Genomic DNA, 25000 nt, shown 5'->3' on the forward strand with positions numbered 1-25000 from the left:
AAAGACAGTTGGTGGTTTATACTAACAGTTTCATCTATGACCAGTTAACACAGCACCACTACCACAGATCATACAAAGAAAAATGGACAGTCTGTCTACAGTAATTTCTGAGAGGGTGAAACTAGTAGAACAGAGGTCTATGTTTCCACAGATACCGCTCAATAATTTTTATTTTGTTGTGCCACACTTGTATCCTTGTATAGTTAAGTCACCAAAAAAGACTAATGGGGCTACTGAAATGTCTTTGAAAGTATCAAAATTTGTAAGGCAGAAACAATGAGTAAGGTATATACCAATGAGTGAGTACTCAGGATCATAAAAGCACATATATCTGATGTCACAGTCCATGTGAGGACAAAAGAAGAGGCTAAAAAAAGGATAAGACCAAAACAGGAGGAGTATGGGAAATGGGGACGAGTCTAAGAGAAGTGACATATACTGATTTTCAGAATTCTTGCTAGTCAATAAAATGGTTGAGGATAGGTTGTTTAGAATGATTCTGGTTTGATATTTAAGGAGTTATACATATTAAAAACTACTCTGACAGAGATCACTAGAAGGTCTTAAGTGGATTTTGAGGTATGAGGTAATGCTGTGTGCCTTGCATCCTTGAGAAGCCTATGATGCATAGCATCATGGAGTGTTATTTCTACAACGCATTGGATCACCCTGTAAGAAGCAAGTTATTTGACTAGAGATACTAAAAATGTAAAATTAAATAATTTTAATATGAAATATTATCTAATCTACTTCATACAAATGCTAGAAGGGCTATTGCCATAAGTATGTTAATCCATCACTAGAGTATTCTTTGCTCTAATCATCATCATTTCAGCCCTCATTGCAGTCATTATAAAAACTACTGAAAATAAAATACTTAGGTTTGTAGACTTATCCAAAAGTATGCAGCAAGTCAAACGGTTGCCGTCTGCCGCGAGAGTTACACTTCACTTCAAAAACATTAACTTCCAAACTGCTAAATGAAAATTACTACCCACACTAATAAATAGACTCAGACTTTGCTACTCATCCCCCACTCTCAGAAACCATGAACTCCTTCAACTCAAGAGACCAAAAGTTTTTCTACAAATGTATGAAAAAGCCTCCTATAAGATAGCACCATCTTCCTGGAACTTCTTGCTTAGATTATTTAACAAACAACATAAATTATCAGTCTTCAAGAAAATGTTAAATCAACATCTTATGAAATAATCCAAGTGTTTATGCTTTAAAGATTCCAGTTAAGCTATTCCTGGTTGAGTTCTTTCCTAAGCTGTCACTCTGATGCACTTAAACAATCAGTCAGTTGGAAATTTTAGCTCAAATATTTAATTTTTCATTTGAAAGTTGGCACACGCATTATATAATAGCTTGTTAGTGCAGTTACTGTGTTTAGCTTACACATTTATTTATAAGTGATATTGTGTTCTGTCGTCTGTATAGCAGCATGATTCACCTCTCTTGTTACCTTGCTCTTTCACATGTACACTCTGACTTTTCACATTTTTATGTCATGTTGTACTAACCTACGTTGAGTGCTATTAGCCTGATCCATCTCTATTCATATTTTTTATTTTTTCTATGTTCTTTTTCTCCCATGCCTGCTGACCATTAAACCTACCTCAACTGTATTCAAGTCCATTTATTCCACATTATTGGGAGTTCCCAGAACCACAGAAACCACAGCCGTCTGATGAGGCTATCATTTAGGCAGCCATGAGACTTACTTGTGTCCTTGCTTGTATCTGGGATATTAAAACATTTAAATGGCTTAAACCCACCCTCTGGAGTACAAGCTAAGCACATCATGGCTGGAGCCCCATAGCACCCTCGCTCTAGTAGGCCACACTCCTGTTCATATACTAATGAGGACCACTACCAGATGGTGGCTTGGTGTCTCATCCCATCGCTAGAATGCTAGTCCTCTTCGTAGGCACTGTAGCAGTGTGTATTCTGCTTCACCCCACCCCCTGAATCACAACGGCCCACCCATCCTCCCCTGCCAGCTCTTTTAAACACCCAAGTCACTAAATAAATGTAAATTGCCTATCTCTTCACGTCACTGGACATGGCTGTCCTTGTTTGATATTTGAGGTTATGACACGTGCTACGGTATGATCATTTTTATGTTATGCTCTTCTTGTTTAATACCTTAAGTCATGGCTGAAAAGGGTACTCGGACTAGTGCAACAACCAGGTTAATAAATAATAAAGAATTACACAAATTTGCATTGGGAATAAATGAGAAATCCTGCAATCTGGCCAAAATACAAGGAGCAGGATGGAAAGAAAAAAGTGAATGGGAGAGAGATGAGTGATCTGTTCAACATCTGGAACAGCAATGAGTGATCTGTTCAACATCTGGAACAGCAGTCTGGCAGTAGTTTCAGGTGCCAAGGCAGCAAGACATTCCCCTGTGGTGCATTTAGTTGAGGACACATGGCTAAAGTGACATTCAGGTGCAGAGAAATTTGACTGTTGTCAGTTCCCTGAAGGCAAAGACAAGCACACACTGTCATGCCCACAGCTTTAAGACCCAAGTGCATGGGGGCCAAAGACATAATGAGTGTTGTGCTCAGTGTACATTTTATGCTTATCTAACTACAATGCGTAGAAATTTGCTGCAGCATGGAGGTAATCCTGCATGCTACTATAGTCCCATTTATACTCCAGTTTGCGTTTTAGGTAATGTTCCTTAAACATTGTGAAGGGGGAAGTGGTCCACATGCATCAATTATAAAGACACTGTCCATTTTGCACTGTATTTTTATTGCAACTGACATGCCCACAGGCCAACCTACTGCTGATGCCTGCCATACTGCCTGCTGTCTCATGTTGCCTTGGGGACCATGGACATTATTTTCCCCTGTGCAATTTGTTATTTAAGTTATGGGCATGGCACCACATTCTTGTCTTTGCCCACAAGGAATTTACAACAGCCATATTTCTCTGCAGCTGAATGTCACTTCAGCTATGTGCCACCAACCAAATGTACCACTGGGAAATATTTCACTGCCTAGGCACTTGAACCCCTTGGAGACTATCTTGCAAAGAAAAATCCATGTCATTTAAAGTTAAAAATCATGAATTCCAATTAAAAAAATAAAAAACTTGTCACGTAATAATAATAATGTAGTAACATATGTAAACTCAAATTCAACAATAAATTAAACTATGTCACCTCCTTTATTCTCATAAAAGCACCACAGCTTTATGTGATAAAGACATAATCCCCGGGATTTAATTAACACCTACAGTAAGTGCACACTGTTCTGAGTGAGCAGAAAACCCAGGCATAACTCTCACCTTCTTCCTCCTAATTTTAGTTTTCCTGCTGATATTCTTGCAGCTTTAAATATTGACAGGGATTCATAAAGGTTACCACAAAGTGTAGACTACATGTACAGTTAGTGTAATCTTTCTGAGTGACTAGAAAGCACAAAAACTGTGTTAAGAACTTTATTGAATACATGTCCTGTATATTTAGTGTACACTTAGTGTAGGCTTTATTGAATTTGGCCCATAAACATAGTGGTTATTTTAAATGCATACTATGTCTGTTCTTTCATTTAAATTTTCCCTAGCTGGTCCACAAGGTGGCAGTATAATGCTATTAATTCTTCAATAGCATCTAATTATAATTTATTCTCTCTAAGATTTCTGATACAAATTGCACAGGTTTTTATACACAACTGTGTATTTCAGTGCAATTGTATCGGGAGATTAATACAATGTTGCAGTTTAAGAAAGGCATTTTATTTCTAAATTCAAATCCGCATACTATTTTAAGATAACATGTTCCAACTCAACTACATAATTTGAAACTGGTTTGCATTTACCATTTTATTTCCTAGCTGCAGAAATTGTCTTTCACTACAGAGTTCATTCTCCAGGTCTTCATTACACTTATTTGTATAAAAGTTCTCTATTACATTAAAGCTGATTTTGCAATCTGGATTTTTCTTCCATAAAGGTTTACATACACCATATTTCAGCTAATTTTTCTAATCTTGTATAGTAATTTGTAATTATTGAGTTATTATTCCATATGTTTTGCTGTTCTGCATAGAAGCTTCTGCATACCCGTATAGCTAAATATGTCTGAATTTTTTTGCTTGGTGATAAATTAATTGTATTACTGAACTTTAATTAACCATTGGCGGTGCCATGAAATATTTGCAATTGTGTCTGCATATACAAAAGATGTTATAGTCACATGTGAGACATCCCACAATTTTATCTGTCTGAAGATTTTAATTTCTAAAGACATTGTGGTGACATAACAAACTTTATGCCACTCTTTGCCATTTCTAAATGTATTTTTCTACTTTGATGCCAACATTTCCTATGCATATTAATAGGAAGGAGAATTTTCCCGAGGTATTAATAATAACCATTAATTGTGTTATCACTTAGATTACATGTGGTAAGTAACAAATCTCTCAAATGATTATCCTTTCTCTGTTCTTGTTCAATCTAACAATCGTGCTGCTGACACATCCCAGTGATTGATATTCTCAGTATTTCATGGGATAATCTCAACACAGTAATCTTTATTAACAAATGTCTGTTTTATTCTGTACATACTCCCTTCATATATTATCTGAATACAATCTATTTGTTGTAATAAGTAATAGGTTAAGGTTGCTGTTTATTGTGTGTGGCCTATTACAAAGGTTACAAATGAATCTCAGAATGAAAACACTAAAAGATTTCAACACTGCACAGAAAAGATCCACAGAATTCAGTAAAAAAATAGGAAAGTGGTAAAACAGACTGCACTTCCTCAAGTTAACATATATACTTAAAGGACAACAATAGAGAAAGAAATAATTAAAATATTTTCCAGGTTCATCTTGCAGCACTATAGTTTTTTATCTGAGAAATTAATCAGGAGCTTATTTTGCTTCATTTTGACTAATGTATATATTGGAAGTTAGAAAGCATTTTTGTGTGCATATTAGGCTAATAAAAGTAAGAGAGTATATTTGTTTAGAATAGTAGTGGCTGAGAGTTTTATGATTTTATTTATTTATTGTCTTTTAAAGGGAATAAGTTGGCTGTCACAAGGACCATTTTCAGCCATGACGCAATCCAAAGACAATTTCAGTCACAGCATGACTAATAAAGTTACAGTACAGATATATAAACACAGAACGTATTTATGAAAGGACATACAGTAAAGTACAGAAGCTGCAACAACAATTTCAAAATAAAGCTTAAAAGTGCAAGTAAATATGCATTACTGACTCTTAATGTCCTGTTGCAAGTCATGGGTCTCTAATCCAGTTTGTGAGGGGTTAGGGGTATAAAACAATAGGAAGTGGCTTGCTATTTCAAACAATAGCATCCACAATTTGACCTTTTTCCACAGCCTGGCATATCTGGCTACTGATTGTGGAGACTGTTGTGTGCATGTTGCATGTGGTCCTAAGGTGATGTTTAGTGTTATAGTCAAGGAGCTGATTATACAGCTACTTTTCCAGCATTTTGGCTAAACAGCAGATGTTGGCGATTGTTCTGAAATCAGAGAATATTTTAGGTATTTTCACTTTTGGAAGTGCCATGATTGAGCCATATTTGCAACTCTATGGAAAATACCTGTTTTTAGAGTTAGTTTATAATTGTGAGTAAAGGCTTTGGCTATACAGAGGCTAGCCTGATTAATACATTTTGGATGTGGTATGTAGAACCCTGGACATTTGATGGTGTCAAGATTTTCTTGAAACTTGTAGTGACAGATCCAGAACAGATGTTGATGGGAGAGTTACTGCTGATCAAACATGCATGTGTCAGTAGCCATTCAGTACTACCTAGTCCCACTTCATGATACACTAACATCTCATTTTCTTCTTATGTTCTGTGTATTTTGAATGACACATGTCAATCAGAAAACCCATAATTGCAGAAAGTACATTTCATACAGACACTAAAGGCATTAAAGATATCTGTAATTCCAGGTATTAAGTTTAACCCATGGAGATGATTCTTTCTTGCCTAACTTGTCCCCCTATTTTCTCCTTATCATGGTCTCCCACACCATCTAAACTACGTATTACTTACTTTTTTCACATTTTAGGTTACTCTTCAGCTCTTTCCTCCATCCATTCAACACATCGTAAAGACTGGATTGAAATAAGTGAATCAGGAAAAGGACCTGAGTGACACTAGGCCACCAGAGGCCATGAGGTTCTAGATGCTATGAGGTGCATTTTAGAGTTTTCTTTTTTTCCAAATGTTTGATACAATAATGGCCTGAAGAAATATCATGACTAATGTCATAAAATAAAAATAGTATTCCCAATAAAATGGAAAGACAAAAGTGTATAGGAATGCATATGTCATGTTTGGGAGTAGTGCCTGTCTTCCTGCTCCTCCAAAACACATAGTCATTCTATGCATCCTTCTAGTCCAATGCACTTCACTGATGATAAATTGGGATGAAAGTGAAACAACCATTGTCCACAAATATTTCAAGTTGTTGCTGGCATAAATATACATATATATATATATATAATATGCCTCCTCTTTCCTGTACCCAGAAAGGCATCTAATTTCTGTGTATCCTATAATGGGAGACAGGGACAAAGGTGAATGAACCAATCTGTGACATATTTATAGCATTCTGCCATACCTACATACCTAAAAGATAGCAATATTTGCTATTGAATGTGAGGAAAGTAAAAAAATACTAAATAATGATCAAAGTAATATATTCCAACTAGTACACTGCCACCAAATGAGCTATAGTCATCTTCTGTAAACCAAGTTATGATTGTGAGGTAAGTTAAAGGAATAATGACCACTCTGTCCTCAGCCTTCACATAGACTATAACATCCTTCTGTGTACATCTGTAAGCAGGGCTGGCTTTAGACTAAATGGAGCTCAAAGCAGAGCCTGAAGATCAGGATGCCATTACCTGGCATGTGTCAAAAATCCTCTTACACAACTAGGTTTGTCCGGGTTGCCAGGAGTCAAAAGCTCTTAGGGTCTAGATAGCTTGTAATGTATTTTCTGCCTTATATTGGAAAGATAATTACTTGTTAACTGCTTTCCTACTACTGGCTAAAGGAGCACTCTCCCAACATTGTTTGTATGTGTGTCCAGAGATAACACACACACACACACACACACACACACACACACACACACACACACACACACACACACACACTGCCCTGACACACACACACACACACACACACACACACACACACACACACACACACACAGACTCTCTCTCTCACACACACACACACACACACACACACACACACACACACACACACACACACACTCTCTCTCACACACACACACACACACACACACACACACACACACACACACACACACACAGACTCTCACACACACAGACACACACACACACACACACACATACTCTCACACACACACACACACACACACACACACACACACACACACACACACACACACACACACACACACACACACACACATTACACTGCTGCCTACAGGCATATTGGAGGAACACCAGTTGACTTATGGCATGTTTTTTCAGATATTGGTAGAAATTAGATCACCTGGCTAAAACACATACATAGACAAGGGCATACAGATTCTACCCAGGCAGAGACAAGAAGGACATAAAGATTCCAAACAGAATGAATCACAGCCAACATATCTACTAGAGAACCAAGTACTGTGAGATGGAAACTGCATCACCATGTCTATGATCAATTGATTTCTCACACATCCTGCCCAGACCACCAAATATAGCCATGCATTGTGTACAGTGGTGAAGTCTTGACAGTAATGAAAAGTGAAAGAAACTATTGCCAACTTGTTACTCTTTAATACACTGCAGCATATTCCCAGGCATCCACACACCCACTCCTCCCACACACACAAGCATAAGCTGCAGTAATGATAATTTTCCAGTCATTTTATCTTATGTTTTATATAACAATGCTCCTACCATGCCAGATTACTGACTGTTTAATAGTGTGTTACTATATGATCATTGGCATGTGCTAGGCTTATTTTATGAAGTTTTTTACTTGTGGGATTTTTTCAAAACTATTTGTTTCCTGATTTATTACCTTTTTCAGCACTTTGGGGGGTGTCTATTTTTGCTGTTTTCATTTGTTGATTATAAAGGTGTGTTTAAATCGAATACTGTGATTGGATAAAGGGGGTGTTAAATACTTTAATCATAATGGTGATGTTATCTGATGAAGTTCCATACAATTAGCAGGACAAAAGAGCTTATCTTTGTTTTATGGTGTGCCTCATTGCATTTTATGCATTTTATCGTTATATAAGCTGTTTTAATAAATCTTTTGGATCATGTTTAAAGACTTTTCATCTGCTTTATTGGAGATATTTGTGCTGGTTTTTGCTACGTATTCATGCTTTGTGGATTTACAGCAGATGGAGTCTTCACAACTACCACCATCTCAGACTTTGGAACAGTCAGTTGGCTAATTAACTGTGTTAATCCAACAGTTAAATAGGTGAATGGAAAGGATAGAACAACTTTTGCAAGCATCAGTACACAGTATACTTAACACACCCTCTCAGGACTTTAGAACCAATATAGGTGTCAAGAACTGTAATTCGGAAGATTCAATGCAAAATCTGGCTCCTGGATCTAGTTCAAGGACAGGTGAGACAAATGTTCAATTAAGTGCTCATTCTAACTATGCAACATCAATTAGAACTATACCAGCTCCTTCCCTAAATGATTAGTTGAAGTCTAAGAGCATTTTAAATACAAATTTAACTGTTTCTAATGATACACTCTGTGATAAATTAACTGAACTTGACCATTGATTTTTAAAAATCAAAAAACTCCAAATGGACACTCAGTATTTCAAGACATGTATAAAAGGGAAAATGGTGGCAAAGGGATTGCATTTAAGGCATTTCCCAACAGGCTTAGTAGTAAATTTGGGATTACACAAGGAATTATTACAGTTGTTTGACAGACATGGTTTCAAACATATGGAACTGGTCATTAAATATAATAACGAAACCATTGACACACTAACCAGAGATACTTTGATTTTAGATGAAAGCATTACACAGGACCTTTCCTTTGCTCATAATAAGTTCTCCTCTAGAAAAAAATGAGGTCATTGTTCATCTCTACTCATCTCTCATCAGACCCATTATAGAGTACAATGCCCTGTTTGACATGTATCTCACAAGACACCTACAGCAATTGGAAAGGCCACTGAAATACCTCACTAAGAGGATTACCAGCCTCAAACAGATGCCATGCGCAGACCATTTAAAAAAACTCCAGCTTTACTCTGTCGCATATCACCTACTCAGAGGCAATCTCTGCCTAACATACAAAGCTATGTCAAACCCAGAGCTGTTGGACATGCTACACTTAAAGAAATCCCAATCTCTCTGGACCACACACTCCAGGGGCCTAAACCGTGTCACCACAATAAACAGAACATGTTGGAGGGATAGATTCATGTCCCAGATATTTCCCATACTCTGGAACAAACTATCCATTCATGTCAAGCAAAGCACCTCATTGGCCCTCTTTAAGAAAAACCTTGACGACTGGATGGAAAATAGAAAATTCACCCTGGGGATCACTTCTGGGGCACTGCTTGACAGGGGCACAGGAAAATAATTTTCTTGGGTGGCGAAAGCCAGGGAACCTTTTTGGCTAGGCTTATATAGGCCCCAGGGCCGATAGCCTAGTGCCTACCTATGCACCTGTGAATGCACTCGTATTCTATGTTCCATTGACAAACAAATGGAAGTTATTAAAACAAGAAAATTGAAAAAAACTGGTCAGGGACACAAATGAATATACTTCTAATACTGGATATCCCCCACCCCCCAACTCACAGACTTGGATCCGTAAGTCTCCTATTAGTGAAAATAGAATGGAGACTGCTGAAGACACCATCTTTAGCAACCATGATGATTAGGTTGATTTTTTAGATTCCACCGAATTTCCCCCACTCAGGCGATCCGAGCGCCTGAAAAACCAACAACATACCAATATGAACTGTGGAGTCCCACAACATCACCAAAGCCATCAACAAACATGAGAAACATTTACCACTCACCGGGGAAACAAATGAGGCTCTTGGAGGGAGAGGCAATAATGCATCTGTCACCTGTTTTTGGACATTTAAATGATTCTTCTACCTTTGCTTTACCTCCATTAACTGTTATACAGAATAGTGGAGGAGACTTTAAAGTGTACAATTTTTCTTCCATAACCATTGACACCTGTATGTGTGATTTATTTTCAAATGGTATGACATTTGTACCAAGTAATTAAATGAATCTAGCACAAACATTAATGTATTTAAAATTATACATGAGGAAACTAAATTTTAAATTACTGTTTCCTAATGATGTTATGGTAGAGAAAACCTTAAGAATCTGTAGCACATTCAATCCCCCCACACCCTTCCCTAGATTTCCTTGAGCATATGTGTGAATTAGATATTAGGACTCTGCATTCTAAACAAATCCAGAAGCCTTTTACAGATAAGAACTTCATGGAAGAGGAAAGTATGAGTTTGGATCTTTTGAAAAAAACATCTGGCGTTAGGTTCATAAAACCAGATTGGGTTAGTAGCTATAAACAAAACTAACTACATCAAAAAAATTAGACTGATTTTGGATACTCACACTTATAAAAGGAGTTCAGTTAATGAACTTAATAGAACCTATGGTAGAATTAAAAGCTTTTTGCAAGACCTATTTATTGATGGTTCCATTGACATTGAACAATATAACTATCTGAGTGTGAGTTAGCCTATCACTCCAACAATTTTTAGAGTCCCTAAAATCCATAAGGATGTGAATCAACCTCCTATGCCCCCCATCGTGGATGCCAGGAGGTTGATTACACATCCTTTAGCTAAGTTTTTGGACTCTAAATTTAAAAAGTTTTTGCTGCGTGAGCCCCACTTATGTGTAGACTTGTGGGATTTTTTTCAAAAGATTAGACAGTGTTATATTTAGTAAAGAATATCTATTTATTACTATAGATGTTAAGGACTTATACACTGTCATACCCCACAATATAGGTGAGGAATGGTTCTACGAATATTTGAGAGCCAAAGGTTTGGCACAGGATTTGATTAACACCTACAAACAACTCCTGGGCCAACTTCATTATCTTTGAGAATGAGTGGTATCTCCAAAAAGAAGGTGTTGCTATGGGTTTGCCTTGTGGGGGCTTATATGCCAATATTGTCATGTTGGAATGGGAAAGAAAATATTTGTTCACCTCTTCTTTTTTCTCCCACAGTGACACTTATATTCGGCTCCTGGATGATATTTTTATTTTATGGAAAGGTCCTGTTGAAATAATAAACAACTTTCTAGAATACATTAATGAAACCACCACTTTTTTAAAATTTACTCATGTGATTGATTATAATAATCCCATACTTGGATGTTCTTATTATGAAGAATATATTAAAAAATAGGTTTACAGCAGAGATTTTTCTTAAGGTGACCTATAGTAATGCTTTTTTTCATTTTCAAAGTAACCATCCCTATACACAAAAATGGGCTGTTGTTAAAGGCAATTCATGAGAGCTGCCCGTATGGTGACAAAATGGGATAAATTTTTGGATGAGTGTGATAACTTAAAAAATATGTTTCTCATAAGGGGGTATCCTATAATACTTATTAATGAATTATGTTGGGAAGTTATTGAGAAAAAGGCAAATGGGTATTTTAATCCCATTTTCGGTGAAAAGATCATGTTTCATACGCCCCCGCCCCCCTGCACAAGTAGATACATTATCTATACCAACAATACTTATGGGACAGAATGTTATTCCTAGGGTTGGTAATATACATCAAACAAACAACTGTAGGAATACAAATGACAAAGGTTTTTTGAATGCCGTAATAACCATCTTAATACAGACAGCCATTGTATTAGAGATATTCTTTTTAAAAACTGGAAAATTTTAGAGAGAGAAAAGGAGGTGAGGGAATGTGTGGGGAATAAACCCATGTTTGTATACAAGAAAGGCACCGATTTAAAAACATCCTTGAGAATACTGGGGAATGTAGTAAGATTGGTTACATGACTAAGTGTAATACATGTGTATATTGCAAGCATATTTTAGAAGTGAGTCAAATCAATGTCAATGATTTTAACATTAAAATTCAAGGAAAGCCTAGTTGTAATTCTGCTAAACATGTATATTGTGCTATTTGTATGTTTTGCCCATGTTTTTATGTGGGCAAAACTGAACGTAAACTTAAGAACATGATGGGAGAACACTTGTGTGACATTCGTTTACAAAAAAATACAAATGTTTTGGTGAGGCATATTATGAACAACCATGGCCATGAATTTAAATTTATTGCCTTGGAAACATTAAAAGTTTCTGAACTGGGAGGAGCGTGGCCATTATTGTTAGAAAAAGCTGAGCTGGTTTGGCAGCTATGGCTTAATGTTGATTATTGTCCAGGCTTAAATGAAGCAGAGTCTATTAAATGTCTTCTTAAGCATAAAGCCATAAGTAGATAAATCATTTAGTTATTTTATGAATTTTTTTACTTGTGAGATTTTTAAAAACTATTTGTTTCCTGATTTATTACCTTTTTCTATTCTAGCTACTGTCTATTTGTGCTGTTTTCATTTGTTGATTATAAAGGTGTGTTTAAATCAAATACTGTGATTGGATAAAGGGAACTTTAAATACTTTAATTATAATGGTGACATTATCTGATGAAGTTCCTTACAATTATTAGCAGGACAAAAGCGCTTATCTTTGTTTTATTGTGTGCCTCATTGCATTTTATCATTGTATAAGCTGTTTTAATAAATCTTTTGGATCATGTTTGAAGACTTTTCATCTGCTTTATTGGAGATATTAATGATGGTTTTTGCAATGCCTTTGTGCTTTGTGATGTTATTAGAATAACATGATTTGTGTTAGTGTGCATTTTCTGTAGTATATAAAGTCTAAAACTCAAATGTGTGTCATTATTAAGTGACTTCAACCCTCAGTGATTTGCCAGAAAAAAAAACAAGTTTTATGAGGAACACACCAAAAATATGAAGCAAAATTCTGGGTATTCTGTGAAATTCTGGACAGTTTAGAAGCACAGCCTGCAGTTGGGCAGTCTTCAGACCCTGGATCTAAACCTCCTTGTTTTTTTTAATGGCAGATCCTGCCTCTTAAACAGCTACAAGACTCTGAGTTTAAAACTCTGGTTTTACTGCATTAATTTTCAGATTTTCTACATTTAAGGTTTGGACCTCTCCATTACTTTTTGATTTTGGTCTTGCACTTTGTTGTATTTGAAACTTTCTTTTACTGGAAAAGTTTTTTTTTCTTGAAGTCTTAAAAGTCGTTGGCTACAGTCAGTTAGGAAACATTCCTTTTACATTCATTGATTGAACAGGAATTATATCTAGCTAATTTGTGGGAGGAGCTGAGAATGTTTTTCTGTTTTAAAGTATTCACCTACATTCTTCTTCAACAAGATGAGCTCTGATTTTAAAACTGTTGTTTGACTGCATTTATTCTTGCATGATGGCTTTTTTAGCTACCTGATTCTACTGTAAATTACAGTTTGCAAGCCCAAACCAGGGCTATTTCTACTGATTACCATTAGCTTAAACTAATAAGGCACTCCTATTAGACTCTTAAAGTTCAAGTTAGCCTTGTTTCATATCATCCCATTTCAACTAATGCATACTGCAACATTCACATGAATCATGTATTATTATTTTCTGCATTTTTATTATTTTTACCAAACAGTTTGCATTTTTAATTTGGGCTGGGACCTTAATCTTCTAGTATCCCTCACATTAATGGAAGAATTCTGATTTACTGCAGGATCTGAGCCACATTTATTTCATTTCTATTGATTTTTTACTACTTGAATTTTACTTGGCCTGGGACCTTTGTCTTGTAGTATTACTCACAGTAGTGAAAGAATTGTGAACTGTTGCTGAATCTGAACCTCATTTATTAAACTATCGATTTCAGCCCCAATGCACATTTTAATTCCCTGGTAATATTATCTCTTATTTCATCACCTGGCAAAAGAAACTCCAAACTAGCCATCATTTCTTTCAAGCAAGTCACCCTCCCAAAACACTGAAACATCCCCACAACAACATAAAGACAATTCCCATGATACCTCCCTCTTTCTCCATGGAAAACCATTCATTTATTTAAGTATTATTTCTATTTATTTATTTTTTATAAAACTGCTTCACAAGACAAGACTGAAGAAGCTGAAAAGTGAAAGTGTTGATTAAAAAGCTGTAGTAGTTGTCTAGTGTTTTTCTTTACTTTGGATTTTTTTTGTTCTTATGATTTTGAATGTTAAATGGTTGCATTCTTATGTTACATAGGGTTATCTTTTTATACTAAATGAGGCCAACTTAGACGTTGCTTAGAGTTGTAATATCCACCCAAAGGTATAATAAGTAAACTGTTTAGGCACATTCAAGGACAGGGATATATATGTTTGCAAAGTATCGGCCCCTATGTTATCTGTCATCCAGAGATATGCCCCCTAGGCAGGTTCCCCCTCACACGCCCTTCTCATCTGATATAAATTTTGATCACTCGATCCTATACAATGTTCATTTGTCTTGTGACTGGAGAACAATAAAGAGCCTTTAATTGTAAAGACGGCACCTGGATGTCACCTTTTTTCGAACTGAGATTTTTTTTTTACTAACTGAGATTTATACTGACTGAGATTTCCTCCTTAAAGCTAACCTTAGCAGACTCAATGTCAGTATCACTAAAACTGGCAAATTAGGCACTCAGTTTGATAAAAACCTTTTTTGAACTGAGATTTCTTACTAACTGAGATTTTCCTCCATACAGCTAACCTTAGCAGATTCAGTGCCAGCATCAGGGAAACTGTCACATTAGCCACTCTGTCTGATAAAGGCATTTAGACTGATACAGCCTAAAAGACACTCTGGCCACCACCTCATCCAATTAGAGGATTATTGATTCAAGGGACTTTAAACCTTGAAACTGGCAAGATTAACTGCTAGAACCCTTCACAGGATAATAGGATTCTCTCTACTTTCACAGCCCGGAAGCATAATAGATCTCCTATGAAGTCGTATTGGGACTTGTTAATTCTGTCCATGATTCTTTCAGACAGGTAACTTTGGTTTACTTATATTGTGATTCTACTGTATTTTTCTGCTTGTATTTTCCTTGGGCTGGAGACATTAGTCTTGTTGTATCACACACAATAGTGAGAGAATTGTGAATTGCTGCAGGATCAGAGCCTCGTTTATTACATTTCTACTGCAGTTTTTCTGAATACATTTTATTTGATCTGGGAACTTTAGTCTTGTAGCAGTGAGAGAATAGTACATTGCTGCAGGATCTGAGTCTTATATATACAGACTGCATTTTTCTGTTTACTGATTGGATTCCTCTTTAACACATCTCTCATATAACCTGTGCTGGGCTGTGCAGCAGTGGTTTGCAATGTCCTGTATAGATGCAGGCACCTAGATTTGTAATTTTCCATATAACATTTCTGCTATTTTCTCAAATATCTAGCTCGGTGTAGAGCAGCTAGTTTGCATGCTGAGAAGTATTACCCAAAGATTGTGGTTTTAGATCAGTCTTAGACCTCTCCTCCCAGCTCAGCAACTCCAAACCATGATTACACCACCTCTCGTATATCACAAAAAAGAAGACCCACAGCCATGGATGTGCACTTACCTACTATTGTTGTAGCCAGCCTAGTGGAAATGGGTATCCACAGACAATGTAGCAATTGTCTCACATTTACTGACAGCCACCTTATTCTTAAGCAGACTGACACAGTATGTCAGAGATATAATTACATCATGTCTTTGGAGTCGAAGCTCTCACATGCAAACACTGATATCTCCAACCAGGTTGCCAGCAACACACACACTCTACATATACTATGAATCAGACACATAAACTCACATATGCTGGGGCTGTTATATGCAGTATACCCAAACCTCAAAGGCCTCCCATACACTGCTGTCAGCAACCTCCCAAACACTCTACAAAGATGACATTCCCTGGGACACAGACAGCCACATCTCACAATGTCTCAGCCTGTAAACCCTTAAGGTAAACTGCCAGACAGATTAATATATTGGTCATTGGAGACTCTATTATGAGAACTGCTGATGCCCACCTCACCGGACTGAGCAAGGAGACAGTCCTGGTCAGTTGCCTATCAGGAGCAAGGATCTGTCAGATCACACATGCACTCAGGATACTGAACCACAAATACCACTATGACTTGTCCATGTGGGTGTTAATGACCTAAGATGTACCTACCTGGACTATAAGAAGAGAGACATGATAGAGCTTTCAGATTATGTGTCCCAGACAGGTATGAACCAAGCACTGAACAGCATGACACCACAATGTAAACAGAAGATGATTAACTTTAACAACTGGCTTAGTTACTGGTGTCATTCTAAGGGAGTCCGATATTTCTCACGTTAGGAGGACATGCTCGACAGACTACGCTGCTTTGCCAGGGATGGTCTACACCTGTCCCCACTAGGCATTCAGTTATTGGCCAAAACATATCCACCTTATAGTGTCTTTTCTACACAATGCCAAGCTGATAAACTTTCCAACATAGTAAATTCTATGTAAAATAAATTAAAGGTGTTACCGTTCCTGTGCTAGGAGTCTCAACAAGATGTCCTGTCCATGGAAGTACTCCTCACCCCGGAGAGTGTTGACATCTTTGCAGTTATTGACACATGGTTTAAAGTCACAGAAGGAAAACTGGCAGTACAAGGCTATAATGTCTTCCACACATTTAGACCAGCTACTACACAACAAGAGAAGGTTATCAATCTATATAAAAAGTAAGCACACCTCAAGATCTGTCAAACAATATGGCATGCTTGAGCTACTCCATGTCCACCTAACTTTAGGTAAAATTCAATGCCGTATCCTTGCTATACATCCCTGTAAGACCCATGATAACCATAATACATACTTGAATGCCCTGGAGTTACTCACAATTCAGCCCAACACCATATTCATGTGTGATTTCAACTATCCCACCATAAACCTGGATACATACACAACCACTAACATGCAGACTCAAAGATTCCTGGATTTTATAAGTGCAAACACCCTGGAACAGCTAGTCTTCACACCTACTAGGAGTGCAAATATCCTAGATCTGGTACTCACAAATATGAGGGAACGTTGCATCCTCTCATGTGTAGTGACCTCACTGGTCAGATCACAAAGCAGTCACCCTTAAAATAAATACAAAGGCTAAACTCCCAGCAAACTCCAGAACTTTTAAGATTTTTTTTCCAAGGCTGATTATATTAAGTGATGGCATAGCTAAATTCCAAGCCTCCCAAGCTCAGAGAACACAGTGGCCTATCTGGAAGTGTTATGAAAACCCTGAACATGCATGTAATTAACTGCATAGAAACAACGGTACCAAACCATAATACACTCAGGACAAACGCCAAAAGCAAATCTCCTTGGTAGATCTCCAGTATAAACAGGTTATGCCAAAAAAGAACGAAAATCCTGTCCAAAAATAGGAAGAGCTATGCCCAAAAGACAAAAAAAACTCCCTCATCAGTCTCAACAAACAACTTGGGGAGGTAATCAAGTCCACCAAAGCCAACTTTGAGGCAAAAATAACTTCCCAGCCTAAGGATAAGCATAAGACACTTTTCAGTTATGTAAACAACTTTAAAGGGAACAGCCAAAAGTATGCTTCACACTAATAGTAAACGGAACTCCTGACACCGAACTGGGGATATAGTACATTTGCTAGCCAATAAATTAAGTTCCAATTCCAACCCCCCAATCACCTGCAGTTCCCCTCAGAAAATACCTTTTACCATTTCTCCCCTAACTATCACTAAAGAAAAGATCCTCACTGTGCTCCCCATACCTAAAAACACTGCATTAGTGTGTCCTGATAATATTCCAGGATGCATCCTAAATAGCTTGAAACATGACCTGTCAGACCCACTAGAATCTCTAGTCAACCACAGCCTCAAGACTGGCTTCACCCCTAGAGAATGAAGGAGTGTAACAGTCATCCCTGTACATAAAGGCAGACCATTAACAGACCCAGAGAACTACAGACCCATATATTTGACTAGCCTTATATGCAAGGTCAAGGAAAGAATTATTATGGACCTGAAAACAGAGACTTGGGGAATCTTCAAACACTGGAACCATTGCAGTTCAGTTTCATCAAGTGTAGGTCATGCCTACTAAACTTGGTGGACTTTTTGGAGAAGGTCACTAGAGCCATAGATGAGACGAAAATGGTGCATAGTGCCAACCTTGACCTAGCAAAGATATCTGACACAATACCTCACGCAGGTATTATAGGCAAACTCTCAAATTTGGGCATAAATCCCTGTGTCATCTGATGGATATCCAAATGGCTCACAGATAGGACATATGAAGTTAGGGTGGAGGAATCTACCTCTGCTAAGAGGCTTGTTACTACTGATGTCCCACAGGGCTCAGTACTGTGACATTTCCTGTTTGAAATATACTTCTCTGAAGTCAAGACAAATTTAGAAGTCCTTTGGCTGACCAAATCTGCTGATGACCGGACACGGGATGCAGTCATTAACCACCCCCCCCCCCAAAGATGTAGATATCTTACAGGAGGGTCTGACACAGACAAATAACTGATACCAGAACCATGGCCTAAACCTCAGTGCAAAAACTACATAATTATGTCCTCTGGAAAGACAATCACCCCTGTAAATTACAACATTGATAGCACTCCCCTAAGAGTAGAGCCTGTGGTAAGGAACTTGGGAACTCAGGTTGACAGTAATCTAAACTTTGATCACCATGTGTCCACAGTAGTGAGAAAATCCTTCTACTTGGTGAAACTTACATGTAAGACCATGACATCCAGATCTGAGGAGATCATAGTCTCATTATACTCAGCCCTCATTAGACCAATAATCAAGTACAATACACCCTTCAGCATGTACCTGACCAAGCACTGACAGCAGCTGGAGTGGCCACAGATGTTTCTCACTAAAAGTGTACAAGGTGTAAATAATATGTCCTATGCAGATCACCTCAAATCCCTGTTCATGTACATGGTCTCCTATGGACTACTGACATGCTATCTATGCATAACCCACAAGGCATTCTCCGATCCAGCCCTGATGGATCTGCTACACATTTGCAAAACAAACAGCACTAGAATTTACATGATCTAAGGATCTAAACATCATCTGTGACATAAACAAAATATGTTGGAGGGACAGGTATGTGTCTCAGAGATTACTCCTTCTGCGGAACTGACTCCCCATTTATGTGAATCAGAGACTTTCCTTAAGCCTATTCAAATGCAGTTTGGACCAATGTATGGGAAATTGCAAATTCAGCCCTGTCTTCTTGCCTTTGGCCCTTATAGGTGGGGCAGTTTGTAGGTGCCCTAAACCACTGGCATTTACAAATGCCTTTCTAGCCTGTGGGCATTGATAATTTGGAAAGCTGGGTTATGTATGGATGGACTTAAAAAGGCTCTAGGGCTGTTAGCCTAGTAATGTCCTAGTATCCTATGAGCCTAAATGTGATGAAGTTTTTGACCAGGTCACTGAGGCTTTAGATTCAGGCAAACTGGATCACATGAAATACCCAGACGTGACCAAGGTCTTTGATATCATTCTACATTTTAACATCACTAAGTTAATCCAATTAAATGTAAACTCTTATTTTACCCACTGGATAGCAAACTGTCACTCTGATAGAATCTAATCTATTAGTGTTGGTGGCATGTTTACATTTAAAAGAGGAATTACCAGTGGTGTATCTCAGAAATTGGTCCTGAGACCACTCCTCTTTGGTATCTACTTCTCTGATGTTAAGACTAATACCAAGGGCCTGTAGCTGATAAAACATGCTGATGTTTGCAATCTTGGGGCTATTATAAATACCCCTACTATCTTCCAGACTCTTCAAAAGGGCTTAACATGCACTATCATATGGTGTGTAGGCCAAAGCCTCAAATTAAATGCCAAGAAATGTCGCATTGTGTTCTTCGGCAAATCTGGGCACCCTTGTTCTTATGACATAGGTGACATTCCCTTAAAAGCTGACTTGGTCATTAGGGATTTTATCCATTTTCAAATGCAATGAACTATCCTTTGATCATGATGTGACCACTGCTGTTAGGAAATCCTTTTATATAACCAAACGAAATAGCAAAGGTGCATATATTTTAGATTTTAGATCCAAGGAGGTTATCATTCTCCTTTACTCCTGTTTTATTAGACCAATAATTAAGTATAATGCACGCTTTGGTATGTATCGAGGCATATAACCCAGCTCAAGGGCCACACCATTTCCTTAATAAAGCAGTCATGGGCATGTCCTGCTTGAGCTGCCCCTATCTGTCTTAAAGTGTTCTCACTCTTTTTCATGTCCTATCAACTCTTGAGAGATGACCTCTGCTGGACCAAAGCAACCTCCTACAGATTCACAAAACTACTAGTACCCTGTACACCTCCTTAAGAGATCTAAACTTCCAGTGTAATATATGCTGGACCTGCTGACATGATAGATATCCAGCAAAGAGAATAACTCTTTTATGCAACACACTCCCCTTGGATGTGAAGCATATAGCTCCCTGACCCTTATCAGCTATAACCTGGATGACTGAGTAGGCAAGCTTAAGTCCACCTCCCTGTCTGACCCCTCAAGCCCCTATGGAAAGGGGTCAAAACTAGGTAAAAGTACTTTGTTTCATGAGGTATGGTATTATTTCATGCCTTGATAATTTCAATGCAAGATCTTGTGGCTAAGCTGCATGAGATCAACAGCCTAGTAATAACCTATGAACCTATGACCTTATTATTTGATTTTATTGTAGCAAGTGCTAAAGCTCATTGTCATGGTATCATATTTAACTGCTTAATTTTACAAGAGTAAGGGCCTTGTTGCACCAATAATGTCTACTATGGTGTCTATGGTTTAAATTACTAATATATAAAGTTAGGTTTGTATTTACTATAGGAATCTTGCAACAAGATTGTATAATGGTTATAAATTAGCAAAGTGGCACGGTAGTTAGACATGGCAGTGGGAGGTGAGTCAAGTGAAAAGCCCTTGCAAAGCACACAATCAGTGGAAGTGCATGTGCATACCAAGCCTGCCAGACTGCACGTTAGATTATTAAATGAAACTGTTACAGGTCTTGACCAAGAGATAGTCACTATTTACAGGTGATTGGGACTATCAAAATCACAGCGCTGTTTAATAACTGTTTTGTACCTTGTGCAGTAGAGACTCACCAAGCAATGCAGATGAGTCTTTATAAACTACAGAGTTAATATTATAGCAATAACCCACGCCTGGGTGTGGGTAATGCTAAATTTACCCACGGTTGGCGTGGTTTGATCCCGAGGGCGAAGCCCGAGAGACCAAACAAAGCCAACCGTGGGTAAATTTAGCATTACCCACACCAGAAGTGGTTATTATATACCATGACATTATTTAAGAAAAGAAACTATTACTTTTCTTAAATAATGGCATAGTATAATGCCTGTTTACTGCCCTTCTGCAGATGTCTGGTATCCGCGGCAGTTCTGATGTACTGCGCGCCTGCGCAGTACATCAGAGCTGTGGGCAAAAGCAACGGAGAAAGCAAGATCTCCATTGCTTTTTTTTAGTGTCTCATTATGTTAAATGAGTTTAACATAGCGAGACAGTTTTAAAATAAGCAACGGACATCTCCGTTGCTTATTTTAAAACTGTCTCGCTATGTTAAACTCATTTAACATAGCGAGACACTAAAAATAAGCAACGGAGATCTTGCTTTCACCGTTGCTTTTTTTTAAAACACTGTCTCGCTATGTTAACTGGGTTTAACATAGTGAGACAGCTTTAAAATAAGCAACGGAGATCTCCGTTGCTTATTTTAAAGCTGTCTCGCTATGTTAAACCCATTTAACATAGCGAGACAGTGTTTAAAGCAGTTATACTAATGGAAAAAAGTCCGGGCGACCGGACCTTTTTCCATTAGTATAACTCGATTTACAACGGGCACGCTGGCCAATCAGTGTGCACGTTTTGGGGGGGTCATGGTATAATAAGGATAAATTAATATACAGTGCATAAGCAACACAACAGCATTAGGAAGGAGGAAATAAGACATCCTTCAGCAGAGAGACTGCAAAATTAACAAGGATTCTCTTTAATAGTTAAAGAATGATGGATTCAATTGTACTTTGTACCCAGTTGTTAAAAAAAAAATCAGTGTATTGAAGATATGAAGTGAGAGATAAATATATAAAAAAATAAATAAATCTCTTTTCCCCCGCATTTACCTATGTAACCTCAGAAATGGAACATTAAAAACATCAATTAAATAAATAAATGTAATCTCCACTTTACCTCATATTTGTGTGATTGATTATATCAATAAACACTGACACACTCAAGCAGTGAATACTGCAGAAGTGACCAAAATTAACCAACAACACAAAATCCCAACCTCACTAATCACTGACTTATATAAACAGCAACATAAATAAAAAAATAGTTTTTCGAGAGGCACAAACCCCTCTGTGTCTCACACACTTTTGCTACTCTATGTAAATCAACTTCAAGATTGCACTACATTGAGGAAAGGGCGTATTCCCAATCTCTGCTACACCACAACTCCACAACAGTCCAACAGACTGCAGAACTCACACTGTCTTTCACAGCACATATGCGCGTGCACACACACACACACACACACACACACACACACACACATGTGCGCGTGGACACACACACACACATGCAAACACACACGCGGACACACACACACACACACACACACACACACACACACACACACACACACACACACACACACACACACACACACACACACACACACACACACACAAACACACACACCTACCAAACCACACCACCTACATACAACACAGCACTTACACTCTAACACAATATACTACACGCACACACACACACACACACACACACACACACACACACACACACACACACACACACACACACACACACACACAAATACTACTATGTACTCAATACCATTAGCATTGTTAAAAATAAAGTAAATGATGACTAAAACCTTACACACCCAGTCAAACTGCCAATACACATCAAACCATACACATAACTTAATCGCTCACACCTAACAAACACACACACATACTCACACAATTTTGCATGTGCATATAATGACATTTGTTTGGTCACACAGCACACACTCAAATCTTACAAACAGCCCCTTGCACAAACCAAAAGGACTAGTGTGATCACTGAGTTAGTGCATTAGGTATAGGATGTACTAGTACAGAGGATTTGCACTCCTGCACTTTCTTTGTTCTGCACTATTTGTAATATTCAGCTTTCTGAGATAATAAATGTGGATTTAAGGTTATTTTGATATTGCTAGTTCAGATAAACATGCTTTTGATGTTTTCTGTTTTACTAAAACAAGCTGAATTTTTCATTATCATTACTGCATAAAGGGCAGATGTGCATGTAGCCATATATAGACACAGCTCTAGTGCATGTAGCCATATATAGACACAGCTCTAGTGCATGTAGCCATATATAGACACAGCTCTAGTGCATGTAGCCATATATAGACACAGCTCTAGTGCACGTAGCCATATATAGACACAGCTCTAGTGCACGTAGCCATATATAGACACAGCTCTAGTGCACGTAGCCATATATAGACACAGCTCTAGTGCATGTAGCCATATATAGACACAGCTCTAGTGCATGTAGCCATATATAGACACAGCTCTAGTGCATGTAGCCATATATAGACACAGCTCTAGTGCATGTAGCCATATATAGACACAGCTCTAGTGCATGTAGCCATATATAGACACAGCTCTAGTGCATGTAGCCATATATAGACACAGCTCTAGTGCATGTAGCCATATATAGACACAGCTCTAGTGCATGTAGCCATATATAGACACAGCTCTAGTGCATGTAGCCATATATAGACACAGCTCTATCTTGATGTAGAAATGCATATAGATGGAGATAGAGATACTATTGGATATGCATTCAAACATCTTTGCTCTGAGCTATGGTGAGCTGAGCTTGTTGGAGTCTTGGGCTGTTAACTGGATTTTGTTTGGGTATTGACATTTTTTCACCTGAGATCGGACCCACTGTGATAACTGGATTTGTCTTATCAGCCTTTGTTTCATATGGAGTTGGACAAGACAGCAGGTAAGTGGCTTGCAGTTTATTTTTATTGATTTTTGGCCTTGTGGTTGTGGTTACTATTCCTGGTTAGATAAGGAATGGTTTCACTCCTGCCAGCCTGAACAAGCTGCTGTTTGTTCTGAGGTTCTCTAACTTGTTGATAATTCTTACTTTTACCTTTTAGGTAAATGTTTTCCTAGTACATAAGTTTCTTAGGTTCATAAGCCAGTTCTTTATACTGTTGAACTAGTGACCTGGCACAAAGATTAAGGGACCCTCGACTGTTCCACAATTAAGTGAATGCACTAAATCATGAGATTCCATTTTAACTTGAAGACCCCAGCAAACAGTGACTCTTGCTGTGATAACTAGATATTGTTTGCATACAAGCCTTGTTTTACCTGGATTTGAACTATACCCACTGTTGTATTTTACCTATAACACCGGAATAGTTAATTTTAAATTTTTGGCTTAGAATAATTAGGTCAGGGGTAGCTATGGTCTTTTGCATTTCTCATGCCTACCATGATGTTTGTGGGGGAGTCTGCCCAACCACCCCAGTCTCTAAATGTACAGCTTCTAAGGCTACACCAACTTGCTGGGGCAAATCTTTTTACCATTTGTCAAGTTGGCATGATTTCAACAGTAGTCTATACAGAATGAAAGTGCGATGGCAGAGCTTGCAGGGGCCAGTTCCACTGCAAAAACATTTTCTTATGGTGTTTTATTATCCCTAAATGTGGCTGGTAAAGTGAGACAGCATGACAGTGTAGTCAAGATACAACCTAAA

The sequence above is a fragment of the Protopterus annectens genome, chromosome 6.part0, assembly GCF_019279795.1.
Source record: "Protopterus annectens isolate FY-2018-M chromosome 6.part0, PAN1.0, whole genome shotgun sequence".
Lineage (NCBI taxonomy): Eukaryota > Metazoa > Chordata > Ceratodontiformes > Protopteridae > Protopterus > Protopterus annectens.